The following is a 16,151-nucleotide window of genomic DNA, read 5'->3' on the forward strand; positions in this document are numbered from 1 at the left end:
GGTGTTAGAATTTAAAATTTTCATTTTCAAACTGTAATTTCTACAAACTCGAAATTAGGTAGGAATCTTTTATTTGTCATGAGGAGATCATTTCAAAGCGGATTCCAAAAAATGATACTTCTGATAGGGATTGCGGGGGTGGGTGTTAAAATCTAAAATTTTAATTTCCAAGCTGTAACTTCTGCAGACTCTAATTCTGATAGGAATCTTTGTGTATGATATCAAGTTCAGCTGAGAATGGATTTTCTTCAATTTTTAACCCAAAAAGGATTGCGGGGGCGTTAACAATGAAAATCTCTCATTTCCAATTAATAGTTTTTATGGACTCGAAGTTTTGTTGGAATCTTTTATTTATAATTTAGAAATCATCTCGAATAGGATTTTACGAAATTCCTCCCCAACATAGAGTGATAATTGTCGAAAAAATCATATTCTTCAAATACAATTCCTACATATATAAAATTTGATAGAATCTCAAGAGAAACAAGCAATTACCGGGATAGCCTCCAAAGTCAACGGATTAAATATTTTGCTTTCTTAACAATTATATTTTCTTAAAACAATCGTCTCTTTGGTAGCGGCAAATAAGTCATTGTAACGTTTTCAAAATTTAACATTACATGTAGCTATTCAGTCAACGGACTAAGAATTTTACATACATTTTATTTTTGCTGATCACATAACCGATAAATTGTTCTTATTACGGGATCGCGGTAATGTAACAAATTAAAATCAATGCATGTTCTAAACACTTGAAGTATGGAAAAAAAATCTGCGAAACGGTTCACCCTAAAGGCCATCCCTGTAACTTCCCGCTAATTCCATAAATAAGCTCTTAAAATTGCACTTATGACGTTTTTTAGCTCTTCGAGCTCAAAAATATAGTTTATATGTTGTTATTTCGAGCTTTCCGAGCTCATAGAGTTAGCTGTTCTAAGCTTTAGAGCTCTTCGAGCTCAAAAGTCTGATAGCAGTTTAATGAAACAGTATTTTTTGAATTTTCAAACTGCAATAATTTCTGAATGAATGAATCGATTTTCACGAGGTTGGCAGTATTCCGCGCAGTTTTTCAGAATCTATGATATAGTTTTGAACACACACTGAACGAAATGAAAATTTGAGAGAAATTTGAAAAATTCACTTTTTCCAAATTTTTTCGACAACGATAACTCACGAACCAATCAAACGATTTCCACGTTCTTGGAGGCAATCAACGTGATTTTTTAGGCTCTGATAATTATTTATTTTTATCAAAAACGATCCAAAAAGAAATGTCGAAGTTATGTGAAAAAAAAAAATTTTTTTCGAAATTTTTTGTTTTCGATAACTCGAACGAATCAACCGATTTTGAGAGACCTGCAATTACTTTAACTAAAACTTTCAATGCTCATTTCAAATTTTTTTCTTCGTATCAAATAATATTCATTTTTGGAAGAAAGCCACAGGAATGTTATAGTGATTGCACATTGAAAGTTACAATGAATTTTAGCTAGAATAATCACATGGATAAAAGATACAGGCCAATCCGATGGAATGTGAAATCTGTGCAAGTCAAAACAACACTCCAATTCAATTTCAAGTCTAGATCTAAAAATAAAATTCTATAAAGTGCCCAGCGGAGCAGGCGGGTAACAGCTAGTCAGACTATATATGCCTTGATATAAGTTGAAACACTAAATTTTTGCTTAATTTAAAAATTTAATTATTTAGACCATTAAACCTCGCGGATAAGAAATAATCGCCTAAACTTCTAAAAATTGGGATTCGCTGCTCTGGGATATTCCGCTCCCGTGAACCAATGAGTGTCTATGTCTTTAGATGAATTTATTAGTTTTAGACAGAAGTTCTCACGCGTGCCACTTAACTTGCTTTAATTACTTACAACTTATAACTGCAAGGATGACTCTTCGTCCTTGATTGACCCTTTGGCAGGTTGCAGGTAGTCGTGGTAAAGAGGTGTTGGTGTTTTCAACAATAAATGGTGATTGGCGACAAGGATTATAACAAACTTAACTTTATTTCACCAAATCAACACTTTAAATTGAAACACTAAATTTTTACTTAATTTAAAATTTAATTATTTAGACCATTAAATCTCGCGGATAAGAAATAATCGCCTAAACTTCTAAAAATTAGGATTCGCTGCTCTGGGATATTCCGCTCCCGTGAACCAATGAGTGTCTTTGTCTTTAGATGATTTTATTAGTTTGAGACAGAAGTTCTCACGCGTGCCAGTAAATTTATTTTAATTACTTACAAATTTTAACTGCAACGATGATCCTTCGTCTTTGATTGACCCTTTGGCAGGTTGTAGATAGATAGTCGTAGTAAATAAATAGGTGAATAGTGGTAGTTTAGTAATAGTGTATAGCGGTGATAACGATAAACTTAACTTTATTTCACCAAATCAACACTTTAAACAAGACTTATAATATTTCGGTAACGAAATATTTATGAAACAGAACACTTGTATTTAAGATTATAACTAATTTAGTAATAATACTAGTGAGCGTGGTGAGTAATCACCTGATGCGAAAAATAATAATTTTAATAGAAAATAATACAGAATATTAAATTAAATAATAAACTTTTAGATTAATTGAGATTTTTGTGAGTAGTCACCTAATAGCAGTAATAGTGGTATAGTAGTAAAATGACTAAGAAATATTTTGCGTGGTGGTTGACACCGGGGGATAGATCGAAGTGTCGATCATCGCTCAAGTTTTTAGGTTCGTAGCTGATTTTTCCCTCCTCGTGTCGTCTTGTGACGTCACGGGGCTATACATTAATTTAGCTAGTGTCGGTAACGAAAATTTCGGGTGGTAGTTCGCCAGGCTGATAACATCGGGACATTTTGTAGTGTCTCAATCCCCCCTGCCAAGCCAAGACTACCCCGTCAATTTTTGAACCGAGCTAGCTCTTTGCAAGAGTCGGTGAGTCGTCACCGGGTATGGGGATAGTAGGATGATAGGAGTTAGTGGTGAGTGATCACCTGTAAATAAATAGTTAATTAAATAGAAAGTTCCCTTGAGCAAATGATCGAAACTTCGTTCTAGACTTCGATCTATTTGCTGGGCTGAATATGAAATAAAATTATTATTATTAATTAATTGTTTTATGTTTTTGTGTTTTTGTTTGATTAGTCTGCAGCTGTAATTAAACAAATTAAACTGGCAGATAAAGTATTAGATGGTATGAATGATATTATGATTACTTAGTTTTTATTTTAATGCAGTAAACAATTTTGAATTTTATAATATTATAATATGATATACTTGGAATATATTTGAAGTATTAGCAGTAATGAATTTTTAATAAAAAATAATAATGAAAAGAAAAAAAAATAAAGTAATGATAATAATAATAAAAAAAAATTTTTTGTTTTTTTTTTTTTTTTTTTTTTTTCATATGAGGATGAAATGAAACTTCCTGAACCGTAAGGGAGGGTTTACTTCCTCGTAGAACGAAGATGGGCCTCGTGGAAGAGTCTCATATTCTCTTGGGTATACTCAGTGCCGATCCAATCCTTGTATTTGGGCCAACGCCTGTTACAGGCCCGGCACAGGGGGTCAAAAAATTGGATTGCCACTCCGCATCCTGAACAGCGTCCACGGAAGTGGTCTTTTATTTCCTTTTCGTGAGGACGGAAACACGTTTCCGTTGTGACTTGGTCTTGGTAGCAGACATGACACATGTCTGGCCTCCACGGTAAACGACATTCAGCAATTTTGTGGTTGCGTTGCCGGCAGTTTTGACATCCAGATGAAAAGAACAGTGACTGAGCTTGAGTGGCCACTGTCTGGGTCCACGATTCTTGGAGTTGACTGTGAAGAATCCTGGGTCGAACGGCAGCACAAGTGCTGCGGATGGCTTGACAGAATGTTTGGTAGTCTATGAAACGAATTCCATTATGAACAGCTATCTGGTTAGCGTCTACGGCAGCTGGTGATGAAGTTGCTGTGTCTGTATCTTTTAAGAACTGCTGGTATGCAGCTTCTGGTGATATTGGTGCGTCGTATTCGGGTGCTAGTATCGTCTGATAATACGGTAACGAATGTGCATACGTTACTATTACTGGCTTAGATGGTGTATTCTTCCTAATAGCTCCTGTTGCACGGAAGAGGTTTGACTGTTCTTGGGTGAGCTCTCCTCGAGCCTCTCGATGGGCCAGTAATGTTGATGGAGGGTACTGAGTACCCTCTGGGATTGGTCTGGACGTTGACGTGTGAGGCTTGAGTCCAGCGTTTGGTCCACACGCTGTTGCTGGCTGGCTAGCTAATACTGAGACTACTGCCTCGCTATTCGGCGTAGCTCCGATGTTGTAGACCGTCCTGGTGGTCTGCTCCTCAGTAGTCTGGAGAGCTAGGGCTCCTTCCGGCTGCATAATAATTTTGATATCCTCACCTAGCTTTTGGATAGTAGGTTCCATAGTTTCAAGCCGATGGTTGACGGCGACGACTTCCTCAGCTATATTACGGAGATTCAAACGCTGTTGATTGGAGGTCTCAGCTAAATTTGTGACATCGCGTTGTAGTGTCTGGATGTCGCATGTGTTTCTTTGCAGCTGCACGCGGATATGCTCGATACCCTCGAGTATATCGTTGACCCAGGGAGGTCGTTGGTTGGTAGACCTGGCTGTTGGCTGGGCTAGTGAATGGAGCTGGCTTCCAAATGCTGAAGCGGCTGTTTGTTGACCAGCATCAATGACTGAAGCTGTAACTAAATTGCTGGTCACCGGGGTTGAGGTAACTACTGCTGGAGTAGCTGTGGTGGTAACTGTGCCGGGCTGAATGACGAGTGGCCTAGGAATTCGGCCGAAGTTGAGCTGAACAGCTTCCTCTGGAGTCAGGCTGGGCCTGAAGATGGTCGGTGACGGTGCTGGGGTTACAGACGACGGTTCAGGTGATGATGATGATGGTACAATGTCAATATTATGAGATGGAGTAGTGTTATCGGAAGCTAGGGTTTCGATCGACGGGTCAAGAATCAAAGATTCTAAACTTGAATGCGAACTAACTTTCGATTCACTGCTGATGATTGACGACATTGTAGTACCCTCAGTGTTATCTTTCTGTAATGAAATTTGTCTTTTAGATCGACGTGGAATTTTGAGATCATTTAAATAATGTGTGCCAAGGCCATTGCCATTTAAGTCAGCTAATTTCACGACCATCGGGCTTACTATATCGGTAACGACCGCGGGTCCGGCATATTTAGGTGCTAATTTCGCGCTGTAACCGTCAATCTTTTTACTTAATTTTTTATTTAAATAATAGACTCTATCTCCGATCTGTAAATCAATAGACTGTGTGGAGAACCGTTTCTCGTGTTGTTTTCGCGTTCGTTCCTGAGCTTTTAACATGTAATGTTCTGTAAAGTGTCGGAGTTCATCATTTCTACCTATACGAGATTTCCAAACGGTTATGTCAGTCTCATCGTAATTTTCAGTGACAGGTGTGTCTGATATTGGGTGAGGGTCACGGCCATGATTCAAATAAAACGGAGAAACACCTAGTGCAGTATGAACTGCAGTATTATAAGCGAATTTTAAGTCTGGTATGTGAGAGTCCCAGTCTCGTTGATTTTGTCCAGTAAATGAAATAATCATAGGTTTAATAGTACGATTACAACGCTCTACAGGGTTTGCACACGGGTGTCCTATTGGAGTGGGAGTAAGTAGGATATTATATTGTTTAATAAGTGCTAAAACGTCTTTGTTTATAAATTCTTTCCCATTATCTGAAATAATTTGTTTTACTGGGCCCCAATGAGTTAATACTCCGCGTAGATGTTTGATTATTTCTTTACCAGTTTGCTGTCTTAATGGAAAAATTTCTAAATATCGAGTATAAATATCTTCAATTACTAATGCGTATTGACAACCAGATGAGGATTTAGTGTAAGGGCCTATTGTGTCCATGGAGATAATAGTCCATGGCTGAGTTGGTGGTCTAGTTCCAATATAGCCTTGCGGTTTAGCTTGGTTACTTTTAGTTTTAAGACAACTCTCGCAAGAATTAACATAAGAGATAACATCTCGGAACATACCGGGCCAGTAATGAGTCTCGCGGATACGCCAGTACGTTTTATCAATGCCTAAGTGTCCCGACTGAACATCGCAATGTGCTTTTTCGAGCTGGGGTTTGATTTCAGGTTCCGTGAGGACAGTTTTCCACGCGGTAATATCACCTAAGATTTCTTTTACTGCAGTTAGGCGGTAATAATATAATCTTTCATCTTCGTCCTTTCATTCGGGATATTTATCTGGGAATTTTCTAACTACTCGAACTTTTTCATTATACCAGGAAATTTCAGAGTCAGTAATGTTGGAAACTTTGATCGAAGAGAGTTCTGTTGATATAGGATCTTCATAGAGACGTGACAGGGCGTCTGGAGCTTCATTTTGGGTTCCTCTGTAGTGAATGATATCAAGTTTGTACGCAGATAAATCAATAGCCCACCTAGCTAAACGGCCGGCTGGATCTTTTAAGTTATAAAGCCATTTTAACGCAGAATGATCCGTATAGACTGTAACTGGAAGACCTTCTACGTATCCACGTAATTTCCGTAAGGCCCAAACTACCGCGAGGCATTCTTTCTCTGTCGTAGTATAATTAATTTCCGCTTTATTCAGAGGTCTGCTCAGACACATGATTAAATTTTCTCGATGTTCTTTAAAGTCATATTGAGTCAAAATCGCGCCTAATCCGGTATTACTCGCGTCGGTGTACAAGCGATAAGGGCGATCTGGCTCAGGCAAAGCTAATGTAGCTGCTTGTAATAGAGATTTCTTGGTCTCGACGAAGGCTTTTTCTTCTATGTCAGTCCATTTCCAATCTACACGGGTGCTTGTCAATTTATTTAAAGGACCTTGAACTTGTGCGATATTTTTAAGGTGTTTGTGATACCAGTTGACGAGACCGTTAAATCTACGTAGTTCCTTGCGGTTTGTAGGTCGCGGATATTCGGCTATCGGTTCGAGTCTCGATGGGTCCGGACTCATGCCTTCTTCGTTAATTATAAAGCCTAGAAATTTAACTTCGGAGCGTCCGAACTGACTTTTTTCTTCATTCATTTTAAGACCTGCGATTCTAAAAGCTTCAAAAACGGCTTGTAAATACGTTATATGTTCCTCTAAAGTATTACTGATAATAATCCAGTCGTCTAAATATGCGAAAATTTTTTCTTGAGCGCTGGGTAAATATTTTCGGGCCTTTTTCCAAAGAATTTGTATTACGATCTTAAGGACTTGATCCGTGAGGGCCTGGTAAGTGCTAGGAGCGTTAACGAGTCCAAATGGCATACGAATCCATTCAAATTGGCCTCGGCCATCGACACAAAATGCTGTATGTATAGTGTCGACTGTTTTCTTCAACTAATACTTGATGAAAAGTATCGCTGAGATCAATAGTAGAAATAATTTTTGCGCCTCGAAGGCTGGATAAAATTCGGTGCATGATCGGTAATGGATACGCTGATTGTTTGGTCTTTTTATTTAAGGACGATAGTCAATACACATACGCTAGGTATTATTTTTTTTTGCGACCATAACTGGTGAACAAGCTCAGCTACTATTCGAGGGTCGAATATACCTTTTTTCGAGTAATTGGTCAACTTTTTCGTGTAATGCTTTCATTACTGGCTGACTACGTCGGTATGGTTTACAGCGTACTGGAGTTTCGTCAGTTACGTCGATGCGATGTTGTACTAGGTCAGTAACTCCTAACTTGGTGGATCTATTTTTATTAAATTCTGCCGCGAGGAAGTTACTTAATTCTGATCGTTCGGATGAAGATAAAGCGTTTAATGATAACGGTTTACTTTTATTTGTGCGGGAACGAAATTGATGTTTTATGGAATTGCCGCCTAAATACCAAGTGGCTATTTTTGATTCTACCTGTACGTCTGCGGACTGCCAAAAATCTAGACCGAGAATAACTGGGGTGGATAGTCCAGGTAATACACTTAACCAGGTTAAAATGGTTTTTCCATCAAGTTCTACTTTAAATGGCGCGCCTCCGCGGGTGTATATTGAAGCAGAGTCGGCTAGCGTTACTCCTACGGTACTAGTGGGGTCTGGGCTTAATTCCTGAAGTTCATTGCCTTGGATTCGATTGTACGCGGTTTCTGAAATGTAACTTCGTTCACTTCCGCTGTCTAACATAGCTTCAATATGAAAGGGTCCTATGATAATATCGGTAATCATGCGGCTTACGAGCGTTGGTGCCTGCGTATGCGATAAATATGTTCGATTTTGATTATTGAGACCGTGTATTTGGATGAGACAGTCGGGTGTTTCATCATCGTCTGATTTAATTCTTAATTCCGGTAAATCAATGGGGAGTTCCGATTCCGAGTCTGATTCGTAATCAAAATCATCATAATCTTCCTATTCCGAGTCTGAGATATTTAAATGTGGCGAGTCTGGTATAAAATCAGATGTTTGAGAAGTACTAGCTCTACAGTTGTCATTAATTGGCTCTACAGAAATATTAGCTGGAGATATAAACGAAACGTGTGTTTGACCGGCTGTTTCAGCAGTACTATTTGGCTCTACTGCAACGGTTTTGGCCCTGGCTGCTGTAGAGGGATACACCAGGGCGTCTACTCGTTTCTTGGCTCCGGGTTCCTCGGTAACGGTGGTAGCGGTGGTAAACCGGCCCTAGCCCGAATTTCGTCGGTGGTTTTCGCGCAACATTTATCAGCTGTATGTCCATAACGTCCACAGCGTGCACAAGGTGCGGAAGCTGGTGGTGAAGAGAGTATTTTTTGTAAGTTCTCAAACATGCCTTGCATCGCGGCCTGGAGATCATTTATCGAAGACACGATCACGTCTGAGGTGTCGTTTTTTGGGGTTTCTTTACGCGAATTAAATTGTTTATTTATTGAGACCACGTCTAAAGTTGTTTTTTCATTATTTTCAGTAATTGACGCGTCTTGATCTGGATCTACATCGGTAACGGCATTCATTCGCGTTCTTCATTTAGTGTAATTCTGATTTTGTGTTTTTGGTTTACTTGGTTGTTCCGGTTTAGGTGGGTTACAAGTATCCATAATCGATTGCCATGTGCCAACGCGTTGGTATAGCGTTGAATAAGTATTAATTTGTTTTTCCGCAAATTTAAATAAAAATTTTGAATTAAATTTTTGGATAATAATTTTTACTTGTCGGCTTTCGGGTAATGGCTCTTCTAATTGGGCAAACGCGCTTTGCATTCGATTAATAAATGCAGCTCCTTGTTCATCGTCGGCTTGCCGATATGAATAAATTTCTTGTAAAAAGGTCTCATCTGATTGGTGGGTTTGCCACACTTTGAAGTGTGTTTTAAATACTGACCAATCAATAAATAAATGTTCATTTTGATAGTACCAGTCTAAAATATTACCGGTTAAAGTTGAAGCTACTACTGGCCTAAAGTTATCTAGAGGAATGTCATTACTGACCATTCGCTGTTCTAATGTTTTAACAAATTTTTTGGCGTCTAACTTTACAGATGAATCGCGTGGAGGGAAAAATACATTCCACGATTTTGCAGTTCGGCAAATATCATTAGTCCGTAGGGGTGCAATTGTACTCGGGTACATATACGAGGGAGCGGCGCTTGGGACTATGCCTGGAATAGTATATGTGTGTTGTTGTGTCTGCACGGCAGGCGCATGGAAAGAAGCGATCGGTGCTGTATATGTGTGTGTCAAGTGAGGTGCAGTAGTGTGTGATTGTACGTGTGAACTGGGTACGTAGTATGGCATTGGTGGTGCTGTATATGTTTGAGTTATATACGGCAACGTGGTGTGTGATTGTACGTGAGTCGCTGGTATATGCTGAGGCATCGGCGGTACGAGTGGTGGGGCAGACAGCGGCGCGTACGGTAACCGCGCAGCCCCACTAAGAGTTGGGTTCTGTGCTGTGAAGGGAGGAGGAATACTCAGAGGAGGAAAGCAAGGCGCGGGCGGCAAGGAGTGATTTGCTGCTGAAAAATTTGAACTTGGGAATAATTCCCGCGGCTGAAATGCATATGTCTCGTTAACGTGATTATTATGGTTATTTACAGTGTCGGACATCGTTCGAGCTAGGGTACTGGCAAAGGGTGGCATCAATTGGTGATATGCTACTTTCCAGGCGTAATTTTCAGCTCTCAACTGTCTAACTACTTCCTCAACTGTTTGAGTCGCGCTAGCTGTATTTTTGGGGTTTGAAGAATTATTTGCGTGATTGTCTTTTGAATTGGCTGGGTCTTGTACCCTGCCTGCATCATTGCCGTTCGTATTTGCGGGGTCAACTAACTGTTGTACTCCACTTATGTTATCGCGGACTAATTGGATAGGGTCGGTGTTATTGTAACCGGTGCTATTGTGTAGATCGTTGCGTGAGTTGTCCAGTTCAAGTAAATCTTCTGGTAGTTGTGGATAGAGAATTGTACTAGGGGCTTGAGTCGGGTTAAAATTTAATAAATTGTGGCTAGATATCACTGGATTAGGGTTTTGTGAGATCTGATTCGCATTACTGCTGACGGGTACCGAAAATCGATGTACTGGCGTACGAGGAAGCATTTTGGATAGTTCGAATATTAAATTTTATTTAATTGTTTTCCGGGTGTATTAAGTTTTGATGACACCTGGCAAAGAATTTTAATCCTAAGTCTTCTCAATGATTATCTTACTCGGTGACGCATTTAAAATTGATCTTATAATCCCAAATTTATTTAATGAGTATTCGATACTCGATGTTATGAATTTAATCCCTAAATTTTAACGTTGGGTTTAATAATATTAATATTATTATCGAAATTCGAACTGCAAAGTTAAATAAAATAAATTATTTTAACGGCGATACCTAATTTTAATAATAAAATATTTTCTACTAAATGTTTATTTTGAAAATAAAATCAAATAAGAGATTTAGTTTCGATAGTGAAATACTTTCTAATATTTATTTTAGATGAAAGGTTTAGTTCCGGCTTAACTGAACAAAAGACACTTTATAGAAAAATAAAAGAATTTATTTTATTTCCGAGTCTCAATACGTAGTATACGACAACCGATTTTTCGAAGAATATACGCGTGAAATGACCTTGAGTTGTGTTTTACTTGAGTTCGAGTATGCAACGTGTTGATGGCTTATGACCCGGCACACAAAGCGTATTAGACAATAACCTTGTGAAGATTTGTATACTGATAACTTTAATACTGAAAATGCTTTTGACAACTTTTACTGAGAGTACTTCTCAGCTATGACATCAGCATAATTATCTTTACAATAATAGGATTATAATTTTACAATTTATAGTACAATAGGAATATTTTCAATTTATGATGCTTAAACTAAATGAATTAATATGAGAACGTGAGAAATTTTGTCAATTTGGAAAATTAATTTTATAAATTTACGAATTTATAAAACAAAAATTTCACTATTTAGATGAATTTGGTAATTTTTTTTTAACAAAAATTTTGTTAATTAAATTTTAAGTAAATTTTCTGTAACGTATTATATAATTAATGAATTTTTAATTCTATAAAAGATGAATTTGTAAATTCCGAACTTTACAGGGAATAGACGACATTTATTTGAGAGCAGCGTCCCTGTTCGAGCGCCATTGAAACACTAAATTTTTACTTAATTTAAAATTTAATTATTTAGACCATTAAATCTCGCGGATAAGAAATAATCGCCTAAACTTCTAAAAATTAGGATTCGCTGCTCTGGGATATTCCGCTCCCGTGAACCAATGAGTGTCTTTGTCTTTAGATGATTTTATTAGTTTGAGACAGAAGTTCTCACGCGTGCCAGTCAATTTATTTCAATTACTTACAAATTTTAACTGCAACGATGACCCTTCGTCTTTGATTAACCCTTTGGCAGGTTCTAGATAGATAGTCGTAGTAAATAAATAGGTGAATAGTGGTAGTTTAGTAATAGTGTATAGCGGTGATAACGATAAACTTAACTTAATTTCACCAAATCAACACTTTAAACAAGACTTATAATATTTCGGTAACGAAATATTTATGAAACAGAACACTTGTATTTAAGATTATAACTAATTTAGTAATAATACTAGTGAGCGTGGTGAGTAATCACCTGATGCGAAAAATAATAATTTTAATAGAAAATAATACAGAATATTAAATTAAATAATAAACTTTTAGATTAATTGAGATTTTTGTGAGTAGTCACCTAATAGCAGTAATAGTGGTATAGTAGTAAAATGACTAAGAAATATTTTGCGTGGTGGTTGACACCGGGGGATAGATCGAAGTGTCGATCATCGCTCAAGTTTTTAGGTTCGTAGCTGATTTTTCCCTCCTCGTGTCGTCTTGTGACGTCACGGGGCTACACATTAATTTAGCTAGTGTCGGTAACGAAAATTTCGGGTGGTAGTTCGCCAGGCTGATAACATCGGGACATTTTGTAGTGTCTCAAAATATAAGCTTGTAGTATTTCGGTAACGCAATTCAATGAAATACTTGTAAAAATAGGACACTTATACTTAGGATTATAGCCAATTAAATATTAATGAATAAACGTGGTGAGTAATCACCTAATGCAAAATAATAAAATTAATAGAAATGATATAAAATATTATTTTATTAGATAATAAACTTTTAGAGATTTAGTGAGTTTTTGGTGAGTAGTCACCTGATAGTAGTAATAGTAATTTATAAGATTTGACTAAGAAAAATCTAGCGTGGTAATTGACACCGGGGGATAGATCGAAGTGTCGATCAATGCTCAAGGTTTGAGGTTCGTAACCGTTTTTTCCCCTCCTCGTGTCGTCCTGTGACGTCACGGGAGCTACACATTAATTTAGCGAGCGTCGGTAACGAAAATTTCGGGTAGTAGTTCGCCAGGCTGATAAAATCGGGACATTTGTAGTGTCTCAAAGTATATTAGACTATGTACCCGCCCCGGTAAAAAAAAATTATATATCATTATATTACATAATTATAAACGAAAAATGGCCCTATATAATTATGTATAATGAGGTATAATTATATATAATTATTTCCATAGGAAAAAAAAATCGGTGCGAGTGGGAATCGAACCGTGGATCTACCGCTTGAAATACTTATTCACTACCCGTTTACCTAAGAGACTCACTTGGAGAACAAAGTTTATTATAACTACAAGTAATGCAAATCGTATACATGATCGATTCATAGTGAACAAAATTTTTTATCTAATTTATTAATTATTAGCTGTCGATATTTATATATAATAATGGTATCTATATGTAGATTTATAAAATTATCTATGTATTGTGATGCCTTTTCCGGCACTGGCGTCGACAGGACCGGATCAGGTCAACAAAAATTAATTGGCCTACCTGGTTCGTAGATTTGGTTGGGCGCCAGGAACTCAATGTTCCACGGGTCGATGTCGCTGTTGATCTTCGTTGGGCGGCGGGTCGGTGGTGAAGAGATTCAAAAATCGAATAACGGCAATCGACGGACAAAGAAATCGAAACTGGACGATGGGATCGGTTAATCAGAGCAACAACAATTAAACAAAATAATTGAGGCGTGCACTTCTAATCCAGCAACGGTTTATTCAACAACAAATATATTCTGTCGGCAATGTCGCATTAATAACAAAAATTATCTTAACGCAATAATAATTCTAACGCAAAACTAGTGCTAACGCAATGATTCAACATTTCAAAATAAAACAAATCACAAAAAAACAATATTCGAGTAACCAAAAATAAAAATTACAAAGTCTTTTCTTAAAAAAAATTAATTAACTCAACTCGCCAAATTTATTCAAAAATTTTCAAAACAAATAATTAATTCAACTTGCCAAATTTATTCAAAAATGTTCAAAACAAATAATTAATTCAACTCGCCAAATTTATTCAAAAATTTTCAAAACAAATAATTAATTCAACTCGCCAAATTTATTCAAAAATTTTCAAAACAAATAATTAATTCAACTCGCAAAAATTAATCAAAAATTTTCAAAACAAATAATTAATTCAACTTGCCAAATTTATTCAAAAATTTTCAAAACAATTAATTAATTCAACTCGCCAAATTTATTCAAAAATTTTCAAAACAAATAATTAATTCAACTTGCCAAATTTATTCGAAAATGTTCAAAACAAATAATTAATTCAACTCGCCAAATTTATTCAAAAATTTTCAAAACAAATAATTAATTCAACTCGCCAAATTTATTAAAAAGGAAATAATTATTCCAATCGCAAAATTTTATCAAATATTTCAATCGCAGAATTTTATCAAAAATTTCAATCGCTAAATTTAATAACAAAATCTCAATCGCAAAACTTTATCAAAAATCGCAACCGCAAAATTTATTTAAGAAGTTTTTTTTTTTTTTTTTAAAAAAAAAAAAAAATTTCAATCACAAAATTCAACCAGTAATTTCAATCGCAAAATTCTTAATACACAAATTTCTAGAGAATATAATAAATTCAATCGCAAAAACCTAATAAAGATCTCAAAATTATCCAAAAATAATTCGAATCGCCAAATGGTTCAACAATGACAAGAAAAAAAAAAACAAATTATGCGAAGTATTTGAATTAGTCAACTTATTTTACAAAGCAATTTACTAAGCCGCTTTGTCGGGTATTTGTAGCTCGAGGTAGGTAAACAGTACTTATAATCCCGACCAAAAATTCCACACACACAAACACGTGACTCAACGGTACCGTGCCGCAGAGTGTCGTCACTAAGCTTCAAAAATACCGCACGGAATTTATTTAATTCCGTGCAACTCGAATTATAAACAAATTATTTTAACACGACGAAATTCGCGGTGATGACACCCTGGGGCTAATAAAGACAGCGACCAGACTTACCCTGCAGCTACCGTAGACGTCTCGGGCGATGCTGGCTAAGTAGGCGAAGTTGGCGGCAAAACTGACGGAAGAGCGTCGATATCTCGGCGATCGCGTGTCCAGGGTCGTAGTGTCCAAAACAATTCGGCGAAATATTGCACAATAATGTACACAATTGTACTCACGTCAGCGACAAATTTAAAAAAAAAAATTTAAACAGCAAAAATAATCAAAAAGAGAACTGCACGATGCCACAGTCACGGCGTCCAGATCAGAATTCCTCGTTAATATCGCTGCCTCCTCGGCAACACATGCTCTTTTTCTTTTCGGTTCGTTCCCAAAAACTCGTATCCAATCAGCTCACAGCTCCTTCTAGCCGGCTGTTGTATGACGGGATGCGTCCAGTATTCCGTTGCGATCGATGATTGGTCGATACTTCGATTAGTAATCAGCCTCGTGTTCAGATGGCGCCTCACATACTTGTTGTTGATCGCTCTCCGTCGTCATTGGTCCATTCAAATTTTCTCGTCGTTCCATCCTCGCAGCCAGATGTCGCGTTGATCGTCGATGGCTCGTAGAAATTCGCGGGTCGTCTGATCGCTATAGTCTAGTCTCACTCACTCATGCATTCAACAATAGTTCACACTCATTCCGGTATTCTTTTTATTGAAATTTTTAATTTAAATTCGGCGGGTTTTCTTTTACTAATTTTTCCTCGAGCTTGTCATTCTGATCGGGAGGCTGCTTGGGGCGACACAGGCGCGTCGAATCTCTGCTTTTCCTCAGCTTAGCCAACCTAATAATTTTTAAACTAGGAATTTCAAATTTTAGAAAATTTTTCCCATGTCACAGTATACATAAAATCGCAAAAATGATTCTACGATATATTGTTAAGGTATTTCGTTGCTTAAGAATTTATAAAAATAATCGAGGTAAAATTAGAATTAAAAGCTTAAATTTTGATGGAATTATTTGTTGAGTATATGGAACTATATATTGCTGGAGGGCCTGGCTAACAATTTTTGAACTTGACAAAACTAATAATTTTTGTGATGTCCGTATGTCTGTATGTGTGTGTGTGTGTGTGTGTGTGTGTGTGTGTGTGTGTGTGTGTGTTTTTAAGGGGGGGGGGGGAATCTTTTTTACGGATTCTAGGCATAGCTGTTTGGCCTGGATATGTGGTGACTCGACGCATTGTCATACTAAAACTCGACGCTAGCGCCCCTACCCACTAAACCCTAAACCCTTTTTCCTCTTTCCCCTAATCCCTCATGGAAACGGCCGTCAGGCATTACTTTGTGAGGGGAGGATCTAGCTACTGCTCTTTTTTCTCGTGGCTAAGGTGTT

This window comes from Cotesia glomerata, linkage group LG5, assembly GCF_020080835.1.
Source record: "Cotesia glomerata isolate CgM1 linkage group LG5, MPM_Cglom_v2.3, whole genome shotgun sequence".
Classification (NCBI taxonomy): Eukaryota; Metazoa; Arthropoda; class Insecta; order Hymenoptera; family Braconidae; genus Cotesia; species Cotesia glomerata.